General features: G+C 39.6%; 1 protein-coding gene across 1 annotated transcript in view; it reads left to right on the top strand.

The window, feature by feature from the left end:
* PDE8A (phosphodiesterase 8A) overlaps positions 1-22,577 on the top strand; it is a 156,213-nt gene that overhangs the window by 127,909 nt on the left and 5,727 nt on the right. The window lies entirely within an intron of this gene.

Raw genomic sequence — 22,577 nt, 5'->3', positions numbered from 1 at the left:
ATAGCCGCATCCAAGAGGGTAGGAAGGGCATAGACACCATGAAGGAGCCAAACGGACCTGCAGGGCTGCCCATGGTAGGGAGGGACACTGCAGGCGCAGAGAGGGGAAAGGAGCAGACCCCACACCAGGAAGACAAATCCCCATAACATTTGGCTTTGAAAAACAGAGAGGTTTAACTTCTAATCAGTGGGGCTTATAACCTGGTACTTGAAAAATCAGTGGACTTCAGGGCGCCTGGGTGGCACCACCCCAAAGTGACTCCTGCTGCAGGGAGAGGGGAAGAAACCCACACATACTAGTTCAACTGTGGCCCCAGTAGTAGTCTGGTCTGACCCAACTCAAGCCCCAGACAGACCCGCTAACAGCACAGGGACCAAACCCTACCCACAGTAGGCACAGAGAGCCATTTCGACTGGAGGCGAACACGGCACAGCAACACGCATAGGAGACGCCCCTGAAGCACCAGGTTCTGGTGAACAAGGGCCACTGCACCACAGGGCACTACAGGACCTCCCCTTCTTAAGGCCACTGCTTTCAAGAGCAACAGACAGCCGAATTTCCAAACACAGAGCCAAAATGAGACAGAGGAGCATGTCCCAAATGAAAGAACAGGACAGAATCACAACAAGAGATCTAAGTGGAACAGTGATAATATGCTTGATGAAGAATTTAAAATAATGGTAAGAAAGATGCTAACTGGACTTGAGAAAAGAGTGGAAGACCTCAGTGACACCCTCAACAAAGAAATAGAAAACATAATCAGTCAGAGATAAAGAACTCAATAACTAAAATTAAAAATACACTAAAGGGAATAAACAGAGGAAGGAGAAGAACAGATCAGTGACCTGGAGGACAGAGTAACGGAAAGCAATCAAGCTGAATATGAGAAAGAAGGGAACAGAATAGAATGAGGGAACTCAGTGATACTATCAAGCATAATAACATTATAGGGACCCCAGAAGAGGAAGAGAAAGAAAAGGGGGCAGAAAATTTGAAGAAATAGGGCGCCTGGGTGGCTCAGTTGGTTGGGCGACTGCCTTCGGCTCAGGTCATGATCCTGGAGTCCCTGGATCGAGTCCCGCATCGGGCTCCCTGCTCAGCGGGGAGTCTGCTTCTCCCTCTGACCCTCCCCCCTCTCATGTACTCGCTCTCTCTCATTCTCTCTCTCTCAAATAAATAAATAAAATCTTTAAAAAAAAAAAAAAAAAAAAGAAAATTTGAAGAAATAGCAGAAAACTTCCTGAATCTGGGGAAGGAAACAGAAATCCAGATCCAGGAGGCACAGAGAGGCCCCAGCAAAATCAACCAAGAGATTCCCACACCAAGGCCCATAGTAATTAAAATGGCAAAAAGTAGTGATCTTCAGAGCATTTTTCTTTAAAAAGATGTTATTTGTGAGAGACACAGCAAGAGAGGGAACACAAGCAGGGGGAGTGGGAGAGGGAGAAGCAGGCTTCCCGCGGAGCAGGGAACCCCATGCAGGGCTTGATCCCAGGACGCTGGGATCATGAGCTGAGCCGAAGGCAGATGCTTAATGACTGAGCCACTCAGGCATCCCAGAGCATTTTTAAAGCAGCAAAAGAAAATAGTTACATAAAAGGGAAACCCCATAAGACTACCAGCTGAGCTTTCAGTAGAAACTTGGTAGACCAGAAGAGTGTGGCATGATATATTCACAGTGCTGAAAGGGGAAAAACCCTACAACCAACAATATCTGGCAAGGCTATTATTCAGAATAGGAGAGAGAGAGACTTTTGCAGATCCACAAAAGAATTCATCACCACTAAAGCAGTTATACAAGAAATGTGAAAGGGGATTCTTTGAGTGGGAAGGAAGGACCGTAAGCAGGATTAAGAAAAGTAGGAAGCAAAAAAGCAGTAATATTAAGTATATCTATAAAAAAAATCCATCAAGGGGCGCCTGGGTGGCTCAGATGGTTAAGCGTCTGCCTTCGGCTCAGGTCACGATCCCAGGGTCCTGGGATTGAGTCCCGCATCGGGCTCCCTGCTAGGTGGGGAGCCTGCTTCTCCCTCTGCCTCTGCCTCTCTCTCTCTCTCTCATGAATAAATAAATAAAACATTTAAAAAAAAAAATCCATCAATGGATTCACAAAATGAAAGGATGTAAAAAGTATGATACCATCTACCTAAAATGTGGGGAAGAGAGGAATAAAAATTTAGTGCTTTTAAAGCTTTTTTTTTAAAGATTTTATTTATTTATTTAATTGACAAAGAGATTGAGAGAGGGAACACAAGCAGGGGGAGTGGGAGAGGGAGAAGCAGGCTTCCTGCCAAGCAGAGAGCTCGGTGCAGGGCTCGATCCCAGGACTCTGGGATCATGACCTGAGCCGAAGGCAGTTGCTTAACCAACTGAGCCACCCAGGCACCCCAAAATTTAGTGCTTTCAGAAAGGGTTCAAATTTAAGTGACCATTAACTTAATATAGACTGCTATATGCATAAGGTGTTATATATAACCTAATGGTAACCACAAATCAAAAAGTGGTAATAGGCAAAAATAAAGAGGAAGAATCCAAGTATCTTACTAAAGAAAGCCAATTAATCGTGAGAGAAGAGAGCAAGGGAAGAAAAGAACAGAGAAGAACTACAAAACAAACATAAAACAAGTAACAAAATGGCAGTGAATACTTACCTGTCAATAATTACTTTGAGTGTAAATGGACTAAACAATGAGAAGACATAGGGTGATGGATTAGATAAAAAATTAAGACCCATCTATAGGCTGCCTACAACAGACTCATTTCAGACCTAAAGATATGCAGACTGAGAGTAAAGGGATGAAAAAGCATTTATCATACAAATAGGTGTGAAAAGAAAGCCAGGGTAGTAATACTTGTATAAGACAAAATAGACTTTAAAACAAAAGATTATAACAAGAAACAAAGAAGGATAGGTACATAGTCATAAAGGGAACAATCCAACAAAGCGTAACAGTTGTAAATATTTGTGCACCAAACATGGGAACACATAAAGCAGCTAATAACAAATGTAAAGGAAGTAATCAATAGTAATACAATAATAGTAGGAGACTTTAACATGCACTTACGCCAATGGATAGATCAAACAGAAAATCAACAAGAAAACAATGGCTATGAATGACACATTAGACCAGATGGATCTAACAGATATATCCAGAACATTCCACCCTAAAACAGAATACATATTCTTTTCAAGTGTACATGGAACATTCTCCATAATAGATCACATATTAGGCAAAAAAAACCCCCAAAATTTGGAGTGATACCATGACCATGCATCTTTTTCCAACCCACAAAGCTATGACACTAGAAATCAACCACAGGAGAAAATCTGGAAAAGAACGCAAATACATGGAGGTTAAATAATGTGCTAGTAAACAATGAATGGGTCAACCAAGAAATCAAAGAGGAAATAAAAAAAATACATGGAGACAAATGAAAATGAAAACACAATAGTCCAAACTCCTTGGGATGCACCAAAAGCTGTTCTAGGAGGGAAGTTTATAGCAATACAGGCCTACCTCAAGGACCAAGAAAAATCTCAATCTAACCTTACACCTAAAGGATCAAGAAAAAGAAGAAAAAACAAAACCCATAACCAGCAGAAAGAAGGAAATAGTAAAGATTAGAGCAGAAACAAAATAGAAATAAACACCAATAAAACAATCAATGAAACCTGGCGCTGGTTCTTTGAAAAGATCAACAAAATTGATAAACCTTTAGGGGTGCCTGGGCGGCTCAGTCGTTAAGCGCCTGCCTTCGGCTCAGGTCATGATCCCAGGGTCCTGGGATTGAGCCCCGCATCAGGCTCCCTGCTCCGCGGGAAGCCTGCTTCTCCCCTGCCCACTCCCCTTGCTTGTGTTTCCTCTCTCACTGTGTCTCCCTCTGTCAAATAAATCAGTAAAATCTTTTTTTTTTTTAAAAATTGATAAACCTTTAGCCAGACTCATTAAAAAAAGAGAGGGGGGTGCCTAGTTGGCTCAGTTGGTTGAGTGGTTGCCTTGGGCTCGGGTCATGATCTCAGGGTCCTGGGATCAAGCCCCACATCAGACTCCCTGCTCAGTGGGGAGTCTGCTTCTCCCTCTGTCCCTCCCCCACCCACTCGTTCTCTCTCTCAAATAAATAAATCTTAAAAAAAAGAGAGGTTTCTAGGAAGAAGTTGCTGCGGCTGAGGTCAAAGAGGTTGCTGCCTGTGTTCTCCTTTAGGATTTTGATGGACTCCTGTCTCACATTTAGGTCTTTCAACCATTTTGAGTCTATTTTTGTGTGTGGTATAAGGAAATGGTCCAGTTTCAATGACGTGGATGGAACTGGAGGGTATTATGCTGAGCGAAATAAGTCAATCAGAGAAAGACATGTATCATATGATCTCACTGATGTGAGGAATTCTTAATCTCAGGAAACAAACTGAGGGTGCTGGAGTGGTGGGGGGTGGGAGGGATGGGGTGGCTGGGTGATAGACATTGGGGAGGGTATGTGCTCTGGTGAGCACTGTGAATTGTGCAAGACTGTTGAATCTCAGACCTGTACCTCTGAAACAAATAATACATTATATGTTTAAAAAAAAAAAAAGAAGATAGCAGGAAGGGAAAAATGAAGGGGGAGGAAATTGGAGGGGGAGATGAACCATGAGAGACTATGGACTCTGAGATACAAACTAAGGGTTCTAGAGGGGAGGGGGGTGGGGGGATGGGCTAGCCTGGTGATGGGTATTAAAGAGGGCATGTACTGAATGGAGCACTGGGTGTTATACACAAACAACGAATCATGGAACACTACATCAAAAACTAATGATATAATGTATGGTGATTAACATAATAAAATTAAGAGAGAGGACTCAAAATCAGAGAAATCACAACCAACGCCACAGAAATACAAAGCATTATGAGAATATGAAAAATTACATGCCAACAAATTGGACAGTCTAGAAAAAAATAAGTTCCTAGACACACATAACCTCCCAAAACTGAACAAGGAAAAATAGAAAATTTGAACAAACCTATTACCAGCAATTAAATTGAATTGAATTCTGAACAAACAGAAGTCCAGGTCCAAAGGGCTTCACAGGTGAATTCTACCAAACATTTCAAGAAGAGTGAATACCTATTCTTCCCAAACTATTCCAAAAAATAGAAGAGGAAGGAAAGCAATTCATTCTATGGGGCCAGCACTACCCTGATACCAAACCTAGATAAGACACTACAAAAAGAGAACTACAGACCAGTATCTTAATGAACTGAATATAGATTCAAAAACCCTCAACAAAATATTAGCAAACGAAATCCAATAATATATTAAAAAATTCATTCACCACCATCAAGTAGGATTTATTCCTGGGATGCAAGGGTGGTTCAATATTTGCAAATCAATCAATGTGATATATCACGTCAACAAGAGAAAGGAAAAACCATATGATCATTTCAATAGATGTAGAAAAAGCATTTGACAAAGTACAACATCCATTCATGATTAAAAAGAAAAAAAAAAACCTTCAACAGAGTAGGTTTAGAGGGGACAAACTTCAACATAGTAAAGGCCATAGATGAAAAACCCAAAGCTGGGGTGCCGGGTGGTGCAGTTGGTAAAGCATCCAACTCTTGGTTTCGGCTTAGGTCATGATCTTAGGATCCTGAGATCAAGCCCCACTTCGGGGCTCTGCGTTGAGTGCAAAGTCGATGAGAGTCTCTCTCCCTCTTCCTCTGCCCCTCCCACTTGTGCTGTCTCTCTCAAATAAATAAAGCCATACAGCTAACTTCATATTTAGTGGTGAAAAACTAAGAGTTTTCCCCCTAAGATCAGGAACAAGACAAGGATGTCCACTCTAACCACTTTAATTCAACATAGTACCAACGGTCCTAGCCACAGCAAATAGACAAGAAAAAGAAATAAAAGGCATCCAAATTGGTAAGAAAGAAGTAAAACTTTGACTATTTGCAGATGACACGATACTATATATAGAAAATCCTAAAGACTCCACCAAGGGGGTGCCTGGGTGGCTCAGGTCATGATGCCAGGGTCCTGGGATCAAGACCCACGTCAGGCTCCCTGCTCAGCGGGGAACCTGCTTCCCCTTCTCCTCCCCACTCGTGCTCTGTCTCCTATCTCTGTCTCTTTCTCAAATAAGTAAATAAAATCTTTAAAAAAAAAAAAAAAAGACTCCACCAAAAAACTAGACCTGATAAATGAATTCGGTAAGGTCACTGCATATATAATCAATGTACAGAAATCCATTGCAATTCTGTATACTAATAATGAAGTAGCAGAAAGAGAAATTAAGAAAATCCCATTTACAGTTGCACCAAAAATAATAAAATACCTAGGAACAAACTTAACCAAGGAGATGAGAAACCTGTATTCCGAAAGCTATAGAATACTAATGAAAGAAATTGAAGATAATACAAATGGAAAAATATTCCATGCTCATGGGTTTAGAGAATATTGTTACAATGTCCATACTACCCAAAGCAATCTACAGACTTAATGCAACCCCTCTTAAAATACCAATAGCATCTCTCACAGAACTAGAACAAATAAGCCTACAATTTGTATGGAACCACAAAATACCCTGAATAGCTAAAGCAATTTTGAAAAAGAAGGAAAGAACTGGGAGATATCACAATCCCAGATTTCAAGATACACTACAAAGCTACAGTTACCAAAACAGTATAGTACTGGGACAAAAATAGAACATAGATCAATAGAACAGAATAGAGAGCCCAGAAATAAACCCACAACTATATGGTCAATTAATCTTCAACAAAGGAGGCAAGAATATGCAATGGGAAAAAGACAGTCTCTTCAGTAATTGGTGCTGGGAAAACAGGACAGCTACATGCAACAGAATGAAATGGGACCATTTCTTAAACTATACACAAAAATAATCTCCAAAAAGGGGCACCTGGGTGGCTCAGTCGTTGGGCATCTGCCTTCAGCTCAGGTCATGGTCCCAGGGTCCTGGGATCGAGCCCCACATCGGGCTCCCTGCTCCGCGGGAAGCCTGCTTCTCCCTGTCCCACTCCCCCTGCTTGTGTTCCCTCTCTTGCTATGTCTCTCTCTGTCAAATAAATAAAATCTTAAAAAAAAAAAATGGATTAAAGACCGAAATGTGAGAGTTAAAGCCATAAAAATCCTAGAAGAGAGTACAGGCAGTAATTTCTCTGACATTAGCTATAACATTTTTCTAGATATGTCTCCTATGAAACAAAAGCAAAATATACTATTGGGACTACATCAAAATTAAAAGCTTCTGCCCAGCAAAGGAAACAATAAAAGGCAACCTATGGAATGGGAGACTGTATTGCAAATGACTTCCCATAAAGGGTTATATCCAAAATATATAAAGAACTTGTACAGTTCAACACCAAAAAAAAAATCCAATTTAAAAATGGGCAGAAGACATGAATGAACATTTCTCCAAGGAAGACCTGCAGACAACCCACAAACACATGAAAAGATTCTCAACGTGACTCATCATCAGGGAAATGCAAATCAAAACTACAGTGAGATACCACCTCACACCTGTCAGAATGGCTAAAGAACATGACAAGTGTTGGTAAGGATGTGGAGAAAAAAGAACCCTCTTGCACTGGTGTTGGGAATGCAAACTGGTGCAGCCATTGTGGAAAACAATATGGGGGTTCCTCAAAAAATGAAAAACAGAATTACCACATGACCCAGCAGTTCCACTACTGGGTATTTACCCAAAGAATAGGAAAACACTAATTTGAAAAGATACATGCACCTTTCAGTTTATTGCAGCATTATTTACAATAACCAAAATATGGAAGCAACTCAAGTGTCCATCAATAGATGCATGGATCAAGAAGTAGTGTATATATATAATGGAATATTACTCAACCTTAAAAAAGAATAAAATCTTGCCATTTGCAACAACATAGATGGAGCTAGAGAGTATAATGCTAAGCTAAATAAGTCAGAGAGACAAATACCATATAATTTCACTCGTGAAATTTAAAAAGCGAAACAAAAAAAGACAGACTTTAATATGGAGAACAAATATGGTTATCAGAGGGGAGGTGGGAGGAGGTTGAAATAAGGTAAAGGGGATTAAGAGTATACTGCTCATGATGAGCACTGAGTAATGTACGGAATTATTGGATCACCAAATTGCACCTGAAACAAATATAATGCTGTATGTTAATTATACTTGAATTTTAAAAAAAATTTTTTTTTTTTTTTTTTAGATTTTATTTATTTATTTGAGACAGAGAGAATGAGAGAGAGAGAGAGAGCACATGAGAGGGGGAAGGGTCAGAGGGAGAAGCAGGCTCCCTGCCGAGCAGGGAGCCCGATGCGGGACTCGATCCAGGGACTCCAGGATCATGACCTGAGCTGAAGGCAGTCGCTTAACCAACTGAGCCACTCAGGCGCCCTAAAAAAAATTTTTTTTAAGGAAAAAAAAGAAACTACAAAGGCCAGAAGACACTGGAACAACATCTTTAATTTGTCTTTAGGACCAAACTGTCAACCTGGAATTCTGTATCCAATGAAAATATCCTTCCAGAATGAAGGGAAAATAAGCACATTGTCAAATAAGGAAAAGCTAACATAATTCATCACCAGTAAACGTGCAATAGAAGAAATGCTAAAGGAGGTTCTTGAAGCTGAAAGGAAAGGATACCAGATACAAACTTGGATCCTCAGAATGGGATGCAAAGTGCCAAAGCCCAATGACGTATTACCTCACACCTGTCAGAATGGCTATTAACAAAAAGATAATAACAAGCATTGGCATGGATGTTGAGAAAAAGGAGCCCTTGTGCACTGTTGGTGAGAATGTATATTGGTGCATCCACTAGAAAACACTGTGGAGCTTACTCAAAAAATTAGAAACATCATATGGTCCAGCTATTTGACTTCGGAGTATTTGAAGAAAACGACACACTAACTTGAAAAGATTTATGCAACCCCAGGTTCCCTGCAGCATTATTTACATTAGCCAAGATATGGAAATAACCTGTGTCCATTAATGGATGAATGGATAAAGAAGACATGGTATTTATATAGAATGGAATATTATTCAACCTTAAAAGAAATACGAAATCTTGCCATTTGTGATAACAGGGCATTATGCTAAGTTAAAATAGAGAAAGACAAGTACTATATGATCTCACTTATGTTTGGAATCTTACCACAAGAAGAAAAATTTTGTATGTGTGGTAGAGGATATTGACTTATTATAGTGAGCATTTTACAGTATAAACAAGTATGGAATCATGTTGTATATCAATTATACCTCAATTAAAAAAAGAAACACTTGGGGTGCATGGGTGGCTCAGTCAGTTAATGTGAGACCTGAAACCATAAAAATCCTTGAAGAGAGCACATGCAGTAATCTTTGACATCATCCATAGAAATATTTTTCTAGATCTCTCTCCTGAGGCAAGGGAAATAAAAACAAAAATAAACTACATTAAAATAAAAAGTTTCTGCTCAACAAAGGAAATAATAAAACTAAAAGGCGACCTACAGAATGGGTGAAGATATTTGCAAGTGACATATCTGATAAAGGGTTAGTATCCCTTTATCAGATATGTCTGATAAATATGATACAACTCAATACCCAAGAAAACAAATACTGCAATTTAAAAATGGGCAGAAGACATTTCTTCAATGACGACATAGAGATGGCCAGAGTACATGAGAAGATGTTCAACATCACACATCATCAGGGAAATGCAAATCAAACCTACAATGAGGCATCACCTCACACCTGTCAGAATGGCTAAAATCAAAACACAAGAAGCAAATGTTGGTGAGGATGTGAAGGAAAAGGATCCCTCGTGCACTGTTGGTGAGAATGCAAACTTGTGCAGCCACTGTGGAAAACAGTATGGAGGGTCCTCGGAAAGTTAAAAATAGAGCTACCCCATGATCCAGCAATCACAATGGGTATTTACCCAAAGAATACAAAAGCACTAATTGAAAGGGATGCATGCACCCCTACATTTATAGCAGCATTATCTACAACAGCCAAATTATGGAAGCAGCCTAAGTATCCATTGATTGATGAATGGATAAAGATGTGGTACATATATACAATGGAATATTATTCAGCCATAAAAAAATGAAATCTCGCTATTTGCAACAACATGGATGGAGCTAGAGAGTATAATGCTAAGTAAGTCAGAGAAAGACAAATACCATATGATTTCACTCCTTTATGAAATTTAAGAAACAAAACAAGCAATGGGAAAAAAGACAAACCAAGAAACGGACTCTTAGCTATAGAGAACAAACTGATGGATACCAGAGGGGAGGTGGGTGGGGGAAATAGGGGATGGGGATTAAAGAGTACACTTGTATTACAATGATGAAAAAAAAAATAAAATGAAAATAGATAAGAAAAGGCCCTAAAGTTAATGACTTAGATTTCACTTTAAGAAACTAGAAAAAGACCGGGCGCCTGGGTGGCTCAGTCGTTAAGCGGCTGCCTTTGGCTCAGGTCATGATCTCAGGGTCCTGGGATTGAGCCCCACATCAGGCTCCCTGCTCCACGGGAAGCCTGCTTCTCCCTCTCCCACTCCCCCTGCTTGTGTTCCCTCTCTAGCTGTCTCTGTCAAATAAATCTTTAGAAAAAAAAAAAAAACTAGAAAAGACCAAGCATATAGGAAAGAAATAATATTTAAGAGCAAAAAATGAGGAAATGGAGAAAACAGAAATTAACACAGCCAGAAGTTGAGAAAATTAACAAAATTTCCCAGTATCTAACTAGAATGATCAAGAAGAGAAAGAGAACACAAATTACCAGTATTAAGAATGAAAGAGGTATTGTCATAATCTTACAGATATTAAAAGTATAATTTTTTAAGGTACCAACAAATTTGACAACTTAAATGCCTTAAAAACTACAGTTTACCCAAACTCACAAGATAAAACAATCACCTGAGAAGTCCTGTATTAAATTATTTATCAAAATTTACTTTTAAAGATTTTCCCACAAAGCAAATTCTAGACCCACATGGCTTCACTGAGGAATTCTATCAAACATTTAAGGAAGAAATAACACCCGTCTTATAAAATTATATCAAAAGATAGAGGTGGGGGCAGGGAGTGCGCCTGGCTGTCTCACTCAGTAGAGCATGGACTCGATCCTCACGGTCCCCATGTTGGGTGTGGAGCCTACTTTAAAAAAAAAAGGGGGGGGTGGAAACACTTTCCAACTCATTTTATGAAGCCATTATCATCCTGATATCGAAATCTGATAAAGACAATACCAGGAGCAAATTACAGTCCACTATCTTCATGAACATAGATGCAGAGATACTTAATTAAATAGTATATAAAGAGGACACTATCTCATCATAAATTAGAGTTTTTTCCAAGAATGCAAGGTCAGTTTAATATCAGAAAAATCAAGAATTACAATCCCCGTACCCAAGTAAAGGAGAAAAACACATGATTATTTCAGTAGATAGAGAAAAAGTATTTGACAAGATTCAACGTTCATTCATCAAAAATACACTTAGCAAACCAGGAATAGAAGGGAACTTACTTTAAAAGGGGCATCTACAAAAACTTACAGCTGACATTATATTTAATGGTGAAATATTGAATACATTCTCAAGATTGGAAGAAAGGGAAGGGCACCACCTCTGTTGAACATTGTATTGGCTGTCCTAGCCATTGCAATAAAGAGAAAAAAGGTACAAAGAATAGAAAACAAATTTTTTTTTCTATTTGCAGATGACACAATTTTTTATATGGAAAGCTCTAAGGAGTGTACAAAACAATAGCATTAATAAGGATTTGATTTAGCGAGGTCCTAAGACACAAGGGCCTAAGACACAAAAATATATAGTATTTTTGTACTAGCCAAAAACAACTGGAAAATGAAACTAAAAACCTAATCCTATTTGCATAGCAATAAAAAAATCTAGGAACAAATTTAATAAAGAGTCCAGTCCTTTATACTGAAAACCACAAAATATTGCTGAGAAATTAAAAGAACGCTTGAAAATAATGTAGAAGTATACCAAGTCTACAGATTGGAAGGCTTTCTTTTGTTAAGGTACAGTTTTCTCCAAACCGATGTGTACATCAATGCAATTCCAATCAAAATCGCAGGGGGTTGTTTTGTTGTTGTTTTGTTTGGCGGGAGTTTGGGGTGGTTTTGGTTTCTTTGTAGAAACTGACAAACTGATTCTAAAATTTATATGGAAAGGTGAAGGATCTTGAATAAGCAAAGCAAACTTGAAAAAAAGTTGGAAATTTTACACTGTTTGTCTTTAGAACTTAAACAAGCCAGTGTGGTACTAGCATAAAGATGTCCGATACATGGGTGGAAAAGAATATAGAAGTCTCAGAAATAGACCACATCTATATACTCAGTGGGGAAAGGAAAATTTTTTCAGCAAGTGGTATTGGAATACTTAGATATCTCTATCCAACAAAAAATGAACCACAACTTCTACCTCATACCAGAGGAATATCATTTCACAGTGGATCACGGACCTAAATATAAAACCTAAAACCATAAAGCTTTTAAAGAAAAACATAGGAGAATTCCTTGGCCATTTAGAAGTGGACAGATATTTTGTAGTTACGGAAAACCACCACCATAAAAAGAAAATTTGGGAAATGAGAATCAAAATTCAGGAGTTATGCTCATCTAAGCACAGCAAGCCACATTGGAAGAAAATATCTACAAATCCTGTCTGACAAACAGCTGTATTCAGGATATATAAGCAATCATAGCTCATTAATAAAAAGACAAACCACCTAATTTAAAATGGCCAAATATTTTAACAGACACTTCACAAAAGGAGATGTGTGAACAGTCAATAAGCCTTTGAAAAGTGCTGAACATCTTTAGTCATCAGGGAAATAGATGTTAGAACCACAGTGAAAGGCCACTATGCACCTACAAGAGTAGCTAGAAGTTTCAGAGACTGACAACACTGTTCATGAGGATGTGGAGCATCTGGGATTCATTCATCAGTAATAGGTGCGTAAAATGCTACAACCTATTTGGGAAGCAATTTAGCAGGAGAGGTGTGTATGTGTGGTAAAATACACATAAAATTTAACATTTTCAGTGATCATGTGTTCTGCTTTCCTTCACTGTTTTAATATGGTGTATCACATCAACTGATTTTAGATGCTGAACCATCCTTGTATTAGTGGATTAAATCCCATGTCTGATCCTTTAATGTGCTGCTGGATTCTGTTTGCTATTTTGTTGAGGATTTTTCTATCAATATTCATAAGGGATATTGGTCTGTGGTTTTCTTGCCATGTCTTTGCCAAGCTTTGGTATCAGGGTAATGCTGGCCTCATAGGTTGAATTAGGAAGTGTCCTCTCCTCTTCAATTTTTTAGAAGAGTTTAAGAAGGATTGGTGTTAATTCTGTTTGAGAGTTTGGTAGAATTCACCAATGAAGCCATTTGGTCCAGGGCTTTTCTTTGTTAGGAGGTTTTTGATTACTGGGTTGAACATCCTTACTCTAGTTATAGTTCTACTCAGATTCTCATTTCTTCATAATTGAGTCTTAGTAGGTTGTAGGTTTCTAAGAATGTTAATTTCATCTAGGTTATCCATTTTGTTGGGGTACAACTGTTTACGGTATCCCCTTATAATCATTTATTTCTGTAAAATGGGTAGTAATGTCCCCCCCTTTTTTTTTATTTTGTTCTTTTGTTCCGCTTTTACTTCTGATTTTAGTATTTTGAACCTTCTTTTTTCTTAGTCTATCTAGTAAAGATTTTTCAGTTGTGTTGATCTTTCCAGAGAACTTTTTCGGTTCTGTGGATTTTCTCTATTTTTCTACTCTCTATTTTACTTAACTCTGCTCTAGTCTGTTATTTCTTTACTACTGCTGACTTTGAGTTTAGTGTGTTCTCTTTCTAGTAAGGTGTAAAGTTAGGTTGTTGAATTGAGAGTTTTCTTTTTAATGTAGTTACCTATAGCCATAAATTTCCCTGTCAGCCCTACTTTTATCTCATCCCATAACTTTCTAGATGTTGTGTTTTCATTTCTGTTTGCCTCGAGGTATTTTATCATTTTCCGTGTGATTTCTTCTTTGGCCTCTTGGTTGTTTAAGAGTATTTGATTCCCACATACTTGTGAATTTTGCAGGTTACTTCCTGTTGATTTCCAGTTTCATTCCAAGTAGAATAAGTACTTTGTATGATTCTAATCTTTAAAATATTTATTAAGACTTGTTTTGTGGTCTAACATACATTTTATCTTGGAGAATGTTCCACTTATGCTTGAGAAAAATTATGTATCGTAAGTGTTGTTAGATGAATATTCTCTTAATGTCTCTGAGGTCCCATCGGTTTTTATTATTCAAGTTCTTGATCCCTTATTGATCTAGCTGTTTTATCCATTATCCAAAGTGTAGAATTGAAGTCTCCAACTATTATTATAGAAGTGTCTGTTTCTCCCTCCAGTTCTGTGTTTTCTTCATGTATTTTGGAGCTCTGATGTTTGGTGTATATAGGCTTGTAATTGTTGCATCTTCTTGGTAAATTAACCTGTTTGTCAATACATAATGTCCTCCTCTATGTCTGCTTTTGACTTAAAAGTCTATTTTGTCTGATAGTAGCATAACCACCTCAGCTTTCTTGGTTATTTCATGGAATACCTTTTCCCATTCTTTCAACCTATTTGTGTGTTGATATCTGATAGAAAGTCTTTGGTAGACAATATATAGTTGGAACGGGATTTTGTCCATTCTGCCACCTATGCCTTTTGATTGGGGAGTTTAAACCATTTACATTTAAGATATTTACCGATGAAGAAGGACTTACTTTTGCCATTTTGTTTTCTTGATGTCTTACAGCTTTTTTGTCCCTCCTTTTCCCCATTACTGCCTGCCCTTGTGTTTGATTTTTTTGTAGTGACACATTTGATCACCTCACTTCCTTCTGTGTGTAAATATTCTGGGGTTTTTTGTTTCACTTTTTATTTTTATTTATTTTTTTAATTTTTTTATTGTTATGTTAATCCCCATACATTATATCATTAGTTTTAGATATAGTGTTCCATGATTCATTGTTTGTGCATAACACCCAGTGCTCCATGCAGAACGTGCCCTCCTCAATACCCATCACCAGGCTAACCCATCCTCCCACCCCCCTCCCCTCTAGAACCCTGCATTATTTGTTTTTCAGAGTCCATCGTCTCTCATGGTTCGTCTCCCCCTCCAGTTTCCCCCCCTTCATTCTTCCCCTCCTGCTACATTCTTCTTCTTCTTTTTTTTCTTTCTTAACATATATTGCATTGTTTGTTTCAGAGGTACAGATCTGAGATTCAACAGTCTTGCACAATTCACAGCGCTTACCAGAGCACATACCCTCCCCAGTGTCCATCACCCAGTCACCCCATCCCTCCCACCCCACCCCCCACTCCAGCAACCCTCAGTTTGTTTCCTGAGATTAAGAATTCCTCATATCAGTGAGGTCATATGATACATGTCTTTCTCTGTTTGACTTATTTCACTCAGCATAATACCCTCCAGTTCCATCCACGTCGTTGCAAATGGCAAGATCTCATTCCTTTTGATGGCTGCATAATATTCCATTGTATATATATACCACATCTTCTTTATCCATTCATCTGTTGATGGACATCTTGGCTCTTTCCACAGTTTGGCTATTGTGGACATTGCTGCTATAAACATCGGGGTGCACGTAGCCTTTCGGGTCCCTACTTTTGTATCTTTGGGGTAAATACCCAGTAGTGCAATTGCTGGATCATATGGTAGCTCTATTTTCAACTTTTTGAGGAATCTCCATACTGTTTTCGAGAGTGGCTGCACCAGCTTGCATTCCCACCAACAGTGTAGAAGGGTTCCCCTTTCTCCGCATCCCGCCAACATCTGTCATTTCCTGACTTGTTAATTTTAGCCATTCTGACTGGTGTGAGGTGGTATCTCATTGAGGTTTTGATTTGGATTTCCCTGATGCCGAGCGATATTGAGCACTTTTTCATGCGTCTGTTGGCCGTTTGGATGTCTTCTTTGGAAAAATGTCTGTTCATGTCTTCTGCCCATTTCTTGATTGGATTCTTTGTTCTTTTGGTGTTGAGTTTGATGAGTTCTTTATAGATTTTGGATACTAGCCCTTTATCTGATATGTCATTTGCAAATATCTTCTCCCATTCTGTCAGTTGTCTTTTGGTTTTGTTGGCTGTTTCCTTTGCTTTGCAAAAGCTTTTTATCTTGATGAAGTCCCAATAGTTCATTTTTGCCCTTGCTTCCCTTGCCTTTGGCGATGTTTCTAGGAAGAAGTTGCTGCGGCTGAGGTCGAAGAGGTGCCTGCCTGTGTTCTCCTTTAGGATTTTGAGGTCGAAGAGGTGCCTGCCTGTGTTCTCCTTTAGGATTTTGATGGACTCCTGTCTCACATTGAGGTCTTTCAACCATTTGGAGTCTATTTTTGTGTGTGGTGTAAGGAAATGGTCCAGTTTCATTCTTCTGCATGTGGCTGTCCAATTTTCCCAACACCATTTGTTGAAGAGACTGTCTTTTTTCCATTGGACATTCTTTCCTGCTTTGTCAAAGATGAGTTGACCATAGAGTTGAGGGTCCATTTCTGGGCTCTCTATTCTATTCCATTGATCTATGTGTCTGTTTTTGTGCCAGTACCATACTGTCTTGATGATGACAGCTTTGTAATAGAGCTGGAAGTCCGGAATTGTGATGCCGCCAGCTTTGCTTTTCTTTTTCAACATTCCTCTGGCTATGCGGGGTCTTTTCTGGTTCCATACAAATTTTAGGATTATTTGTTCCATTTCTTTGAAAAAAGTGGATGGTATTTTGATGGGGATTGCATTGAATGTGTAGATTGCTCTAGGTAGGATTGACATCTTCACAATATTTGTTCTTCCAATCCATGAGCATGGAACGTTTTTCCATTTCTTTGTGTCTTCCTCAATTTCTTTCATGAGTATTTTATAGTTTTCTGAGTACAGATCCTTTGCCTCTTTGGTTAGATTTATTCCTAGGTATCTTATGGTTTTGGGTGCAATTGTAAATGGGATCGACTCCTTAATTTCTCTTTCTTCTGACTTGTTGTTGGTGTATAGGAATGCCACTGACTTCTGTGCATTGATTTTATATCCTGCCACTTGACTGAATTCCTGTATGAGTTCTAGCAGTTTTGGGGTGGAGTCTTTGGGATTTTCCACATAAAGTATCATATCATCTGCAAAGAGTGAGAATTTGACTTCTTCTTTGCCGATTTGGATGCCTTTGATTTCTTTTTGTTGTCTGATTGCTGTGGCTAGGACTTCCAATACTATGTTGAATAGCAGTGGTGATAGTGGACATCCCTGCCGCGTTCCTGACCTTAGGGCGAAAGCTCTCAGTTTTTCCCCATTGAGAATGATATTCGCTGTAGGTTTTTCATAGATGGCTTTTATGATATTGAGGTATGTACCCTCGATCCCTATACTCTGAAGAGTTTTGATCAAGAAAGGATGCTGTACTTTGTCAAATGCTTTTTCTGCATCTATTGAGAGGATCATATGATTCTTGTTCTTTCTTTTGTTAATGTATTGTATCACGTTGATTGATTTGCGGATGTTGAACCAACCTTGCAGCCCAGGGATAAATCCCACTTGGTCGTGGTGAATAATCCTTTTAATGTACTGTTGGATCCTATTGGCTAGTATTTTGGTGAGAATTTTTGCATCCATGTTCATCAGGGATATTGGTCTGTAATTCTCCTTTTTGATGGGGTCTTTGTCTGGTTTTGGGATCAAGGTAATGCTGGCCTCATAAAATGAGTTTGGAAGTTTTCCTTCCATTTCCTATTTTTTGGAACAGTTTCAGAAGGGTAGGTATTAATTCTTCTTTAAATGTTTGGTAGAATTCCCCTGGGAAGCCATCTGGCCCTGGGCTTTTGTGTTTGGGGAGATTTTTGATGACTGCTTCAATTTCCTTAGTGGTTATAGGTCTGTTCAGGTTTTCTATTTCTTCCTGGTTCAGTTTTGGTAGTTGATACATCTCTAGGAATGCATCCATTTCTTCCAGGTTATCTAATTTGCTGGCATAGAGTTGCTCATAATATGTTCTTATAATTGTTTGTATTTCTTTGGTGTTGGTTGTGATCTCTCCTCTTTCATTCATGATTTTGTTGATTTGGGTCATTTCTCTTTTCTTTTTGATAAGTCTGGCCAGGGGCTTATCAATCTTGTTAATTCTTTCAAAGAACCAGCTCCTAGTTTCGTTGATCTGTTCTACTGTTCTTTTAGTTTCTATTTCATTGATTTCTGCTCTGATCTTTATTATTTCTCTTCTCCTGCTGGGTTTAGGCTTTATTTGCTGTTCTTTCTCCAGCTCCTTTAGGTGTAGGGTTAGGTTGTGTACTTGAGACCTTTCTTGTTTCTTGAGAAAGGCTTGTATTGCTATATACTTTCCTCTTAGGACTGCCTTTGCTGTATCCCAAAGATTTTGAATAGTTGTGTTTTCATTTTCATTGGTTTCCATGAATTTTTTTAATTCTTCTTTAATTTCCTGGTTGACCCATTCATTCTTCAGTAGGATGCTCTTTAGCCTCCATGTATTTGAGTTCTTTCCAACTTTCCTCTTGTGATTGAGTTCTAGTTTCAAAGCATTGTGGTCTGAAAATAGGCAGGGGATGATCCCAATCTTCTGGTACCGGTTGAGACCTGATTTATGACCTAGGATGTGATCGATTCTGGAGAATGTTCCATGGGCACTAGAGAAGAATGTGTATTCTGTTGCTTTGGGATGGAATGTTCTGAATATGTCTGTGAAGTCCATTTGGTCCAGTGTGTCATTTAAAGTCTTTATTTCCTTGTTGATCTTTTGCTTAGACGATCTGTCCATTTCAGTGAGGGGGGTGTTAAAGTCCCCCACTATTATTGTATTGTTGTTGATGTGTTTCTTTGCTTTTGTTATTAATTGCCTTATATAATTGGCTGCTCCCATGTTAGGGGCATAGATATTTACAATTGTTAGATCTTCTTGTTGGATAGACCCTTTAAGTATGATATAGTGTCCTTCCTCATCTCTTATTACAGTCTTTGGTTTAAAATCTGTCTGATATAAGGATTGCCACCCCAGCTTTCTTTTGGTGTCCATTAGCATGGTAAATGGTTTTCCACCCCCTCACTTTAAATCTGGGGGTGTCTTTGGGTCTAAAATGAGTCTCTTGCAGACAGCATATCGATGGGTCTTGTTTTTTAATCCAATCTGATAGCCTGTGTCTTTTGATTGGGGCATTTAGCCCATTTACATTCAGGGTAACTATTGAAAGATAGGAATTCAGTGCCATTGTATTGCCTGTAAAGTGACTGTTACTGTATATTGTTTGTGTTCCTTTCTGGTCTATGTTGCTTTTAGGCTCTCTCTTTGCTTAGAGGACCCCTTTCAATATTTGTTGTAGGGCTGGTTTTGTGTTTGCAAATTCCTTTAGTTTTTGTTTGTCCTGGAAGCTTTTTATCTCTCCTTCAATTTTCAATGACAGCCTAGCTGGATATAGTATTCTTGGCTGCATATTTTTCTCATTTAGTGCTCTGAATATGTCCTGCCAGTCCTTTCTGGCCTGCCAGGTCTCTGTGGATAAGTCTGTTGCCAGTCTAATGTTTCTACCATTGTAGGTTACATATCTCTTCTCCCGAGCTGCTTTCAGGATTTTCTCTTTGTCTCTGAGACTCGTAAGTTTTACTATTAGATGTCGGGGTGTTGACCTATTTTTATTGATTTTGAGAGGGGTTCTCTGTGCTTCCTGGATTTTGATGCCTGTTTCCTTCCCCAAATTAGGGAAGTTCTCTGCTATAATTTGCTCCCTTATACCTTCTGCCCCTCTCTCTCTTCTTCTTCTGGGATCCCAATTATTCTAATGTTGTTTCATCTTATGGTATCGTTTATCTCTCGAATTCTGCCCTCGTGATCCAGTAGTTGTTTATCTCTCTTTTTCTCAGCTTCTTTATTTTCCATCATTTGGTCTTTTATCTCACTGATTCTTTCTTCTGCCTCATTTATCCTAGCAGTTAGCGCCCCCATATTTGATTGCACCTCATTAATAGCCTTTTTGATTTCTACTTGGTTAGATTTTAGTTCTTTTACTTCTCCAGAAAGGGTTTCTCTAATAACTTCCATGTTTTTTTCAAGCCCAGCTAGTATCTTTAAAGTGATGATTCTGAACTCTAGATCTGACATCGTACTAATGTCCGTATTGAGTAGGTCCCTGGCAGTCGGTACTACCTTTTGTTCTTTTTGTTGAGGTGATTTTTTCCGTCTTGTCATTTTGTGCAGAGGAGAATAGATTAATGAGAGAACAAAATGCTAGCAGGGTAACAACGTCCCCAGAAAATATACTCTAAACAAATCAGAAAAGACCTGAAGCAGTGGGAAAAGAAAGGGAAAGAGAGAAAAAAGAAAAGGAAAGAAAAAAAGAAAAAAAGATAAAGATAAAAACAAACAAAAGCAGAACAAAACAAAACAAAAATAGAACGTGATCAAATATGATCAGGCTGGATTATAGATCAGTGCCACACACTAGATTTTGGGTGTATTTTGGTCTGTTAAAAGAAAGTCCCTCCCAAAATTTTAAAGAAAGAAAAACTTATATATGTACAAAAATAAGGGTTGATATGATGAAGGGATAGAATATGACTGTAAAGATGGAAATTATAAAAAATTTTAAAAAAGGATTTGATAAGTTGCTTGAAAAAAGAAAGAAGAGGATTAAAAAAAAAAAAAAGAAAAAAGGGAGAGAATGTGATCAGGCAGGGGAGTAGAAAAAAACCATACACTGGAGATTTAGAGTATATTTTGATCTGTTAGAAGAAACTATCTCAAGATTTTAAAGAGAGAACAACTTATATATATATGCCAAAAATACGGGTAACTACTATGAAGGAATAGAATATGACTTTAAAAATGAAAAATAAAAATGTTTTTTTTAAAAAAGGGATTGATAAGATGTTGGTTGAAAAAGGGAAAAAGAAAAATTCAAAAAAAAAGAAAAACAGTTAAATAATTAACTTTGAAAGACTAAAGAATCATGGTAAAAAAAGCCATGAATTCTATGTGCAGTATTCCCCTAGCGCTGGAGTTCCGCCGTTCTCATTGATCGGTAAACTTGGTCTTGGCTGGCTGTTCTCGCTGATCTTCTGGGGGAGGGGCCTGTTGCCGTGGTTCCCAAATGTCTGCCGGAGGCGGAATTGCCCCGCCCTTGCCGGTCCGGGCTAAGTAATCTGCTCGGGTTTGCTCTCCGGAGCTTTTGTTCCCTGCAAGCTTTCCGTACAGCTTTGGGGGCGGAGAGTGAAAATGGCGGCCTCCCAATCTCCGCCCCGGCGGAGCCGAGAACTCGGGGTCCAGCTCCTCAGCGAGCCCCCAGAGAAAAGCCGTCAGTCACTCCCGTCTCCCCGGTCTCCGGCCGCACTCCGCGCTCACCCGGCCTGTGACCGCGCCTTTCTATCTGGCACCCGACCCCGGGTGGAGTCTCCAAACCCAGCAGATCCCCGCGGTGCGCTCCCGCACCTCTCCTCCCGGCGGAAGAAGGTGAGTCTCCCCGGATCTGCCGCTTGTTGGGTCCCTGCTGGAGGAGCAGTGGCCCGACTGTGCCGCGGATCACGGTCTATGACAACCCCGAGCTGAGAGCCCGCGCCTGGGCTCCGTCTCTGCAGCCAGCTTCCCCGCTCCGATCCCTGGGAGCTCTGCCGCACTCAGGCACCCCCGGTCTTTCTGTGACCCCGAGGGTCCTGAGACCACACTGTCCCGCGAGGGTTCCACCCCCCACTTCGCCACCAGAGTGACGTCCCTCAGCGGAGCAGACTCTAAAAGTTCCGATTTTGTGCTCCGCGGCTCTATCACTTGCCAGAAGCGGCCGACGGAGGCCCCTCCCCCGCCGTCTATCCTCCCGAATATCGCCTCGGATTCACTTCTCCGCACGTCCTACCTTCCAGAAAGTGGTCGCTTTTCTGTTCAGAGAGTTGTTGCTATTCTTTTCTTCGATCTCCTGTTGAGTTTGTAGGTGTTCAGAATGGTTTGATCCCTATCCAGCTGAATTCCTGAGAGGAGACGAAATCCAGGTCTCCTACTCCTCCGCCATCTTGCTCCGCGCCCCCCCCACCCCACTTTGATGTCACAGATGACACATTGATACATTATATACCCATTAATGTGTGTAATTCATATGCATGTCTTTTAAATCCTACAGAGTATAATGGAATTACAAACCAAAATTAAAGTAATACTGCTTTGGGGCGCCTGGGTGGCTCAGTTGGTTAAGCGACTGCCTTCAGCTCAGGTCATGATCCTGGAGTCCCTGGATCGAGTCCCGCATCGGGCTCCCTGCTCGGCAGGGAGTCTGCTTCTCCCTCTGACCCTCCCCCCTCTCATGCTCTCTCTCTCATTCTCTCTCTCTCAAATAAATAAATAAAATCTTTAAAAAAAAAAAAAAGTAATATTGCTTTGTATGTTTGCCTTTATGTTTACCTTTGCTGGAGATTGTCACATCTTCGTATGACCTGGAGTTACTGTCTGGCTTCTTCTCCCTTCAACCTGACAGACTCCCTCTAGCATTTCCCGTAAGCCAGACCCAGTGCTAATGAGTCCTCTCCGCTTCTGTTTATCTGGGAGT

The sequence above is a fragment of the Halichoerus grypus genome, chromosome 8, assembly GCF_964656455.1.
Source record: "Halichoerus grypus chromosome 8, mHalGry1.hap1.1, whole genome shotgun sequence".
NCBI classification, from domain to species: Eukaryota; Metazoa; Chordata; class Mammalia; order Carnivora; family Phocidae; genus Halichoerus; species Halichoerus grypus.
This window is presented reverse-complemented; position numbering and strand designations above follow the sequence as displayed.